Source organism: Tamandua tetradactyla, chromosome 10 (genome assembly GCF_023851605.1).
Source record: "Tamandua tetradactyla isolate mTamTet1 chromosome 10, mTamTet1.pri, whole genome shotgun sequence".
Taxonomy (NCBI): domain Eukaryota; kingdom Metazoa; phylum Chordata; class Mammalia; order Pilosa; family Myrmecophagidae; genus Tamandua; species Tamandua tetradactyla.
The window spans coordinates 96,064,540-96,075,189 of record NC_135336.1 but is presented as its reverse complement, the minus strand read 5'-3'; positions in this window follow the sequence as shown (position 1 = coordinate 96,075,189).

The following is a 10,650-nucleotide window of genomic DNA, read 5'->3' as shown; positions in this document are numbered from 1 at the left end:
GAGTCATTCTCAGCCAGTAAAAGTCATTCACGATAGAAACACTGAAATTTGTTTTACAACAGTGCAAAAAACTTTATTTTTCATTAACATTTAAGGAAAAAACTTAATGCCACAGAGATGTTTAAAATATTCAAATTGTCAGAGGAGTAGAGCATATTTGTTTTTTGAGACTTGACTAATCATGGTTCTAGTCCCTTTTTTTGATAGGCTTACCTGAAAAAAATTTCTGGACATTCGCAGTCACTATTTGTAAAAGACTGGTTTGACTGGCCCAACAAACCCACAATTGGGTATTTACCCTAGGAGAAAAGAAAACTTGTTCGTACAACAACCTATACACACAAGTTTATAGACACTCTATTTATAACTGCTCAAATCTGGAAACAAACCAGATGTCCTTTAACAGGCAACTGATTAAACAACCTGTAGTCCATCGGTGCTATAGAAGACTATTCAGCAATAAAATAGGACACAATGACTGATGCATACAACAGCCACTGCAAAAGGTTGCATGTTGTATAACTCTATTTCCATGACTTTTTTGGGGAAAAGATCAAAATAGACCTGGATGGCAGTGATCTGTGTTTATGGAGCTGGATGGCAAAGGGTATGATTCTAGAGCAATAAGACGTGGGAATTGTTTAGAGCCATGGCACTTCTATATCATGATTGTGGTGATGGTAATGTTAAAATTCATAGAACTGTACACCAAAGGGAAAAGAAGTCATTTTTTTCTGCATGATAACTTTAAAAATAAAATAAAAAAATTGCTTTGACCATGAATTACTTTTTAACTTGGAAACAGCTGCATAAATATTATCTCTCTGTAATAGTGGGTGTTAAATATCATGGACGACAATCCATTTATAAATAGGCTATTAGTACACATGTGGTCAGGTTATGTAGGAAGCTTTTTGGAAGATTATGTAGGAAATGGCTCATGTGTTACTTTACCGGTGACTTGAACTTAACCTCTAAGTCCCGGTAATTATTGTGGAATGGACAAGCCTGGGTTAGCAGTAATGAGACCACACATTTGAACAGTGTATTGTATTTTAGCACTTTCCCATTTTTTCATGTAAATCCTGTGAAATAGGTAGGGCAGGAATGTTTGCCAGCGTTTTGAAGTGGGGAGAGGTTGGGTAACTGGAGCCCAGGTCAGTGAGCTGGAGAAGAGCCCAGATCATTAGACTCCTGGAAAATATCTGACTATAGGGTTTAGATTTTATTTTTATTTGTACCAGTCTCTTTCTAAGTGACTGCAAAGTTAGGAAATCACTGAGACTATTTAGAGAGCTAGCTGTGGCTTCATTTCACGATATGTCCAAAAAACAAGCGAACAAACAAATAATACCATGTGATTACTGAGCAGGAGAACATCTGGCAAGGGAATTCCAAATTCTTGCTGACCTATAACACTAAGCTTAGCTTAGGTGGAGACAGTTGTTAAATTTCTTCAACCTAAGTTATCTCACCTTAAAGAAAGTAATAAATTGAAGGCTTTGTTTTATAACAGAAACCAGGAAAGTAGGCACTACAGATGCAATGTGGGGAATGCGTGGCCTGTCCTTGAGGACTGTCTCATTTTAAAGGACAGCTGTAGAAAACAAAGGGGTTTCTGCTCTAGAGATGTAAGCTCACAGCAAATGCTGTTGGGCACTGTAGCATTTAGTATTGGGCAGGGACCAGGTAGAAAATAGGCCATGGATCAGTAGCAATCCCCTTTTTCTAGAGGAAAACCACCATTTTGAGCACTTTAATATGCACTACAGACCCAGAAAACTAATAGGTGGCCTTCTTTTTCCATCTTCTTTTCCATCTTTGCAATTCCAGAGCTTCTGACCTCCTGGTTATAATTGAAGTGGGAATTTAGTACTGGGGCCAAATTCCCCTAACATAGAAGTCTTTATTTTTTTTCTGGTCAATTAGACATTTAGGGAAGAGTGTACAATCAATGTGAAGAAGCTTCTAGAAGTTCTACAGGAGGCCTGGGAAAAAACCCATGTCTTGCTCACTGTGCAGAGGAGATATTGATTGCATCTTGGAGAATTGGTAGCAGAAGTGTCAAAAGCAAGTGGAAACAGAGCAAGATGAACAAATAAAACACCAAAACAAAACAAGATAAACACCTCTCATCTTGAGAAGCTATCTCAAGAAGGTATCTATCTTCTCAATAGATTGTATTCAATCTATCTTCCCCACAATCTTAGTAGTTAGAAAGTTTTGCAAACTATTTGGGACATTCAGAACTCTGGAGGTGAACAGGAGTGTTTAAGGATGCATCCTGCTTCTAGGGTGTGGATACAGGCCTGGTCTCCTTTTTTTCCAAGACCACATTGAGTGCATCAAGCTCATAGATCAGCATGGTGGTTTATCTTCTTTTATGACCACAAAGTGTCCTTTTGTGCAATTCCTGTCAATGGGGCAATCCTGTGAGCATGCTGCCAATTTTTCGTTTTCCATCCCAGCATCTTACAGCAACGTGTCAGTGTGTCGGCCAATGAGCAAACGGGACAGATGTCATCCCTCATTGCACTGCTGTTTTTGGGTTTGGTTTGGCTTTTTAACAGGATTAGCTGAAGACCTCATTCTAAAGAAAATTGAATGCTTTCATTGACCTTCTTAAATGGTGACCAGGGACTTAATTTATTTTTTACATTCATTTTGGCAAAGAAAATTCGTCCCTCGACATGCTGTGAGATCCTGCCAATGCCCATTACAGTGCTAAAACTGGTGTCGACTGGGACACCACCAAGACTCCCACAGCCCGCAGTGCAAGGGGAAGCTGGACTTGTGTGGCTGGGCACACAGGACTTCCTGATAAAACTGTTCTGAATGTGTCTGCAGGATAGTCAGTCACCTGCCTTACTGAACTGGATCAAGGAGATAAGCTGCTTGTTGGACTTCAATTCAGGGACCTGCAGTGTCCACTAACAGACGGAAACCAGTGTGGGACTGGCATTTCCAAACTAAAATGAAATTTGGAATTGGACTTTGAAAATGGATTAATGAATAATAATAATAATTAAAAAAAAACATGTCAGATAAGGGGCAACTTGTGGGTCAGCAATTTTCCACTGAAAAAATCGGTCAGTTTCCCTGGATACTGTTCTCCTATAGCCCTGTTTATGTTTGGAATCTCCCATGACTCCATCAGAGCCCCAGAAATTAAAGGGATTAAGTGACTCACTCCTTCTCAGGCTCCTTCTTTTCTCCCTCTGTCCCTCCTTATCCTACTCCCTGCAGGGGGCTGGGGGGAAGGCAGAAAGAGGATTAACTGCTTGATAGGTATGGGGACTTACATTGGGGCGATGAAAATGTTTTTGGAATGATATGTGGCTGTGCGACATTGTGAATGTACCGAAATGTCACTAAATTGTTTACTTTAAAATGGTTAATTTTATGTTATGGGAATTTTACATCAGTTAAAAAAATTAATAATGTGTCCTGGTTACAACTGAAGTGGGAATTTAGTACTGGAGCCAGGCTCTCCTAACATAGAAGTCTTTCCTTTTTTTGGTCAATTAGACATTTAGGAGGAGCTCATAAACCCTTGTGGTTCTCAGGAGGTATTCCATGTGGATTGGGCGAGGTTATATATCTAGAACAAGTGCCACCCAAACCTCAGTGGCTTAACACAGTGAGAGTTTGGTTCACATCACCCATCCCACAGGGGACATGGATGGGTTTCTACTCCACACAGCCCACACAGTCACGCCACACTCCACACCCTTCTCTGCACATTCTTTGACACTCCTCTGGCGGGGTGAAAGAACCTGTGTCCCCTTGGACCACGGCCAGCTTGTTACTACTTCAGCTAAGAGTGTATGGCAGATGTGAGGCCATGTGGCTTCCAATCTGACCAGTGAGAGACCATGCAGTTCCTGCCTCGCTGGCTGGAACACTCCTGCCTGGAGTCCAGATCCACCATGTAAGGAGTATGATGGCTGCTTTATCATGATGTCGCCAGCCCTCACCACATGGGGAGGCTCCAGGGAGGCCCTCCCTATGGCAGTTTTAGCTTTTGAGTCATCCTTCCCAGACCCCAGAAATGTGAGTGGACAAGCCTGCAGATGGGTCTAGACCTTAGCTATTGAGAGTCACTCCCAGTCATGAGTCTTCTCACCTGATGTCTCAGACATTGTAGGGGACAGGAAAGCATCCCCTCTTTGCCCTGTTCAATCCGTGGCCCACAGAATTAAGAGCATATGTCAATGTGTGTTTTAAGCTGTTATGTTCTTATTGTAGTAATAAGCAGAATATCATCTATGATGCCATCACCTCCACACTAGGGCTTCAGGGCTTGCAGACAGGGAAGGAGATGGCAGAAGAACTAAGCAAAGGCAAGGAGATGCTTTGGTCTAGAAGTGACGTCCCTCTTATTTCATTCACCAAGACCAACTGCATGACCAAGCTTAACTTCCAGGGCATGGGAAAGAATGGGCAAGTCCCTACAAGTAGATGAGATTTGGAAATTGGTGAATTTCAGCAACATGCACTTCCAAAATCTGATAACCACACACATTCCACGCTGCAATTGTATTTAGATATTTTTTTCCTAGGTACTCACCTCACACACTAAGTTTGCTGGGATTTTACATGGCAAAGAAAATTGATGTCCATAGTGTCTTTATCGTCCTTCCCATCATATTATGTTACATGAATGATAAGCATCCTATTCTGTAACATGTCTCTTTTACAGATGGAACCCAAATGCATGAGTCACATTGTTCTGACTTCCTGGGTGCATTTGTATGCATGAGGAGATTAGAGAGTCCCATCATTTTTTAAAGTGTTATGACTTTGGTTGATTGAAAGATAATCAAATGCAAGGAGCATCTGCCAGCACATCACACCATTCTTCTATTGGCAGCAGCCATCCTCAGCAACTTATGGAGGCAAGGAGGTCGCTGGACCATATCCTGTTCTAGGCTGTTTTCATTTGTCACATTCTCGGGGCTGAAGAAAAAATACTTGCATGATCAGAATACCCAGGTTAATTTTAGGGCTCTCAGTGCACTGCTGATTGTCTTCCCAAATCGGAGTTAATGTATGAGATTTTAAAGGAAAAAATATCACATTAACAATGACCCAGCAAATGGTGTATTGTGCCAGGTTATAATTTTGGATAATAGTGATTCACCAATGATATCTTGGTTCTTAAACAATATGATCAATTCCCCACAGTCTAATGGCCAATTATGAATAAATTCGCAACATTTTGTTTTATTATAGGTAAAGGGCAGCATAAATATGGTTCTAGTGAATGCTAATGGGCTGTGTCTTACAGGGGTTAATAAAACTGTAGTATGTGGAAATAACTTTAGACAACTGGAATTCTACATTCAGTGAAGGTGTTGTTTTCAAATAATGAACTTTCCGCTTATAACGAAATTTTATTATGGAGGAAAAAATTGATGGCCAAAAGGGGCTTGGGAAGATTGGTCTTGAGCGTCACGCAATACAGGCTGACGTTTTCTCCCTGCTCTTCCTAGACGTGCACTGTTACCAAAATCAACGATTAATGGTTGAAAAAGTCTGAAAAATGGAGATCCCTTTGACCTCTCTAAGGTTTGTCATTTAGTTGACATACCCATTACCTCAAAAATCAAATGTGTTTGTCTAAACATTATTCTGATGTTTGCTTTGGGCCCTAAAGGGCAGACAGCTGACCACGGACCCGCTGACAGTGATCAATTCAGCCTCCAATCTTGTCACTTTCCCTGTTTATTCTGCTATCAATCTCCTCTTTGCCTGCCACCACAGCCACTTTCTGCTGCTCAGGCGCTTTTAAAACTAACAATAATCCAATTTAGAATTGATCAATGCGAGTGTGTGGTCCGTAAGCAAAATGACAAAGTCTGCAGGCTACTACTGACCACAGTCATGGGTGTATTCTATGCGGGGCTGGAGGAAAAAATTAATTTGTTAAATGTTAACAGAACTCAAGTCTCCTGGAAGTTTTTTAGTTAGACCCTCTAAGTTCCACCATCTTAGAAATAGGGATGTGGGTCATTCACTCTCTGATAGAGCAGTATCTTCTAGAACAGCTCTGTCCAATAGACCTTTCTGAAATGGTGGGAATGGTCCATATGGCTCCATTAGTCCCTTGTGGTCAAACCTGAAATGTGACCCATGCCACCAAGGAACTGAATTATTTTATTTTATTTAACTTAAGTCATTTATATTTAAAGTTAAATAGCTACCCATGGCTACTGCACTGAACAGTGCTGTTCTAGAATGTTGAGAATTTTCATGACTTAGAATGAATTTTCATGACTCAGAATGCATTTTCATGATAAGGTGAAGCATATCATTCTTTTTAGACACTTAAATATTGGGAGGTCATAGTCTCTGACCTAATCCAACATGAGTGTAAGCCAGGCAAGAGAAGTTAAATGAGTTATTCAAAGGCTTCCTCACACCTTTGCAAAGCATGATTGACCAGGTATCCTTCTTGGTCCGTATGAATGGAGATCTCTCAGTGGCTAAGAGGACTCGTTGCAGATCTGCAGGGTTGCCTTTGCCTAGCAGAAAGGAGAGCTTCAATATGAGAAGGTGCAGGTCTGGTCACCAACAGGAGAGATAGGTAGGTTACTTTTCCTAAAGGCCATTGTGATAGATTGAGTTTTTATACACCAGAAAATGTGTGACACATGTTCTCAATCTTAATCACCATTTCCATGGGAGTGAACCCATTGTAATAGGATCTTTAGGAAGTGTTATTTTTAGTTAAGGTGTAGCCAACTGAATCAGGATCTTAATCTTATTAGTTGAGTCCTTTAGAAGCCAAAAAACCTCAGACATAGAGAAAGCCACGGCGAGGAGCTGGAAGCTGGAAATCAGTGGAACATAGAAGAGAAAAGGGAGCTATGTGACAAGAAAGCCAAGGAACCCAAGGATTACCAGCCAGCCAGGAGGTTACCAACCCCAGGACTGAGCAAGCCTGCTCACCTCTGTAACTACGAGCTAATGAATCCTGTTGTTATGCCAACCCATTATGTGGTATTTGTCATAGTGGTGGAGGAACTGAGACCCCTCCAAGGTAATCGCCATTCTCAGCTCCATCCCATGTCTGATCTCCAAGGCAGGATGCTCCATTGATTCCCAATGCCAAATGGATACTGTGTTTGGGCCATACCCAGACCCTTCCTTTTCCTACCTGGCCCTGGACCCCAAATTGGCTGGGCCCCTGGACCCTGCTTTCCTTCTTCCTTCCCCCAACTTTGAACTCTGTTTTTGCCAAAGCCTATAGTGAGAAGTCATTTGATGAATTTCTTAAATATTATGCTAGGTTGATAAACAGCTTAAAAATGAATTGCTAATGAGATTAGGGTCATCCATATATGACATTTAGGATTTTTTTTTAAAAAAACATGAAATCAGTTTAGCTTTAATTGCTAAATATATGAATGTTGAAAACATATATGTATGTTGAAGTCTAGAGCAGATTTCTTTTTCAAACACATCAATTTGTTTTTTTTTTTTTGGGCAGGCCACGGTGGCTCAGCAGGTAAGAATTCTTGCCTGCCATGCCCAAGGACTCGGGTTCGGTTCCTGGTGCCTGCCCATGTAAAGAAAAAAAAAAGCAAATGCATCAGTTTTTAATTGAATTTTGAATTTTAAAGTGATATGATGAACAAGTAGAATCAGTTTATGAAGGTTGTATAATCAATGGAGATTTAAAGTGCTATACTAGATAACTTCTGTCTTTGAAAGAAAATTGTCTGGTATTCTCTTGAGAGAAATTCCCTATCTATAATTCTTATTAGATACCAACAATGATAAATGATTAAAAACAAAAGCTAGTACTAGTATTTTAAAAAAACGGAGAAAACTTTTTATAAAGCTTAAGTATAAAAAAATGAGGATTTAATTTGGGGCATTAAAAATTTTTATTTTTCAGAAAAGCTTTTGGGCCATACTATGAGTTTGACAATGAAAACTAAAAGGTAGCTTCCAGTGGGAAAGTCTCTGGATTGAAAAATATCATCCATGATCACTACCCGAAGACAGGCACTTAATATTTTCTTATATTTCCTTCTAATCTTTTTTGCCATTTTCAATCTAACTATCAATGTTGTACCTACACTATCTTTATCTTGGTTTATTATTTAAGATTATAACATTTTTTATTTTCCATATATTACATATTCTTTAAGCATATAATTCTCAAGAATTACATCATAATTAGTGGAGTGAATATACCATAATTTGTGTAGCTATTACGTTTTCTCTGGCATTTAGATTATTTCTGATTTTGTTATTTTTGCTATCGAAATAATGCTTTTCAATATTCAAGATTATTTTCTTAGACACCATTCTCAAAAGTGATATTAAAGAGGTATGGAGTATAAACATTACAAAGCTCTCTGCCAAATTGCTTTCTGAAGGGATTATACCAAAATATCAGCAGTATGTGAAAGTGCCCCTTTCACAGGCGCTCATCAGCAGTGGATATTATTATTTTTAAAAAATCTTTGCTAATTTGATAGGGGTCAAATGTTACTTCATTGTTATTTTAATGTGCAATTCTTTGATTACCAGGGAAGGAAAACATTTCCCACACATTTGTTGATTAGTCATATTTCCTTTTTGGGAATTGCCTATTCACATCCTTTTCAATTTAGCTATTTGGGCTTCAGTATTTTAAATTCAATTTGATTAACCTCTTTATATAAAAGAATATTAGTACTTTGTCCTGAAAGTATTTCCTGTCCCACATTTGATATTTGCCTTTTAATTTTATCTTATTTATTTTGGATGAGCAGAAGTTTAAATTTTAAAATAGTCAAATATGTTAATGTTTTTATTCTAAGCTTAGTAAGTTCTACCTTCTCCAATGATAGTAAATAATTGCTTCTATTTTTCTACTTGATTTCTTATCTATTTTATAATTAATTTTTAAATTCTCTTAGAATTTATTTTGATGAATGGTTTTAGGTGAAAATCTAAATAGGTATTTTCTTTCCACCAAATAATTAATTGTTCTAAGAACTACTTATAAATGGCTTACCCCTTTCTCATTCACTTAAAATGCCTTTATCATACATTATAATTACTTTCTTATTTATAAAATGGGCTGTTTATTAGTCAAGTCCTGTTTACAAGTCAACAGGAGATATATGTAAATATGAAATTTATAAAAGTATCTCAAGCAACTGCGGGGACGCAAGAGTCCAAAGTCTGTAGGGCAGGCTGTGAGGCTGGCAACTTCTCAAGGAACCACAGGAGAGGCTGGCTGGCCGAAGAAGAAATGAAAAATTCTCTCTTCTCCCTTAAAAGTCTTCAACTGATTGAATCAAATCCAACTGATTGGATTCTCTAGTTTGTGGAATATATAGATCAATACAGATCACTACCTTAGTTGATTGCAGATGTAATCTGTCACAGATGCAATCAACTGACTGATGATTTAATAAACCAGCCTTCTGGTATATCAACCAGCCACAGAATATCCTTGCAGCAATGTTCAGGCCAGTGCTTATCTGACCAGACAGCTGGGCACCATCACCTGTCCAAGTTGACACCTGAACCCAACCATCTCACGGGATGTTTCTTGATTACTGTGTTCTGTTGATTCTTAGTTTAACTGTGTTCTAGAACTTCAATGCTTTACTTTCTATCACTTTTATACCACGGCTTACTGCTGATACACTCAGAACACTCCCAATAACATTCTTTTGCAAAAAGATTTTTTATTTGGTGGTATATACCACAGGAGGGGTGGCTACTGATTGTTGCTTTTTCCTGGAATATTTTGGGTTTTACTTTTTTCCAAATTGCAAGATCAGATCAAATACTGCAGCTCACAGCTGAGATCAGCATCAAGAGATTGAGAAAACCTTCTCAACCAAAAGTGGGAAGAGTGAAATGGGACAAAGTGTCAATGGCTGAGAGATTCCAGAGTCGAGAGATTATCCTGGAGGTTATTCTTACGCATTAAGTAGATATCACCTTATTATTCAAGATGTAATGGAGAGGCTGGATGGAACTGCCTGAAAATGTAGAGCTGTGTTCCAGTAGCCATGTTTCTTGAGCATGATTGTATAATGATATAGCTTTCATAATGTGACTGTGTGATTGTGAAAACCTTGTGTCTGATGCTCCTTTTATCTACCTTGTCAACGGATGAGTAGAACATATGGAATAAAAATAAATAATAGGGGGAACAAATGTTAAAATAAATTTAGTTTGAAATGTTAGTGATCAATGAAAGGGAGGGGGTAAGGAGTATGGTATGTATAATTTTTTTTTTCTGTTTTCATTTTATTTCTTTTTCTGAATTAATGCAAATGTTCTAAGAAATGATCATAATGATGAATATGCAACTATGTGATGATATTGTGAATTACTGATTATATATGTAGAATGGAATGATCATATATTAAGAATGTTTGTGTTTCTTGTCATATTTTTAAAAAAATTTAAAAATTAATTAAAAAATGAAAGAAAGAATAATGTTACATCAAAAAAGAAATGCTTAAGATTGCTATATATTAATGAAGACATGATATAGATTACTGTAATCAATAAATATTTACTAAATGACAAAAAAAAAATACTGCAGTTCACAGAGCCTTTCCTGACCCTCTTGGTGGAAAGGATTTATCCTCCTGCATAGTGTCATCTGCTAAAATCTTACAAAAG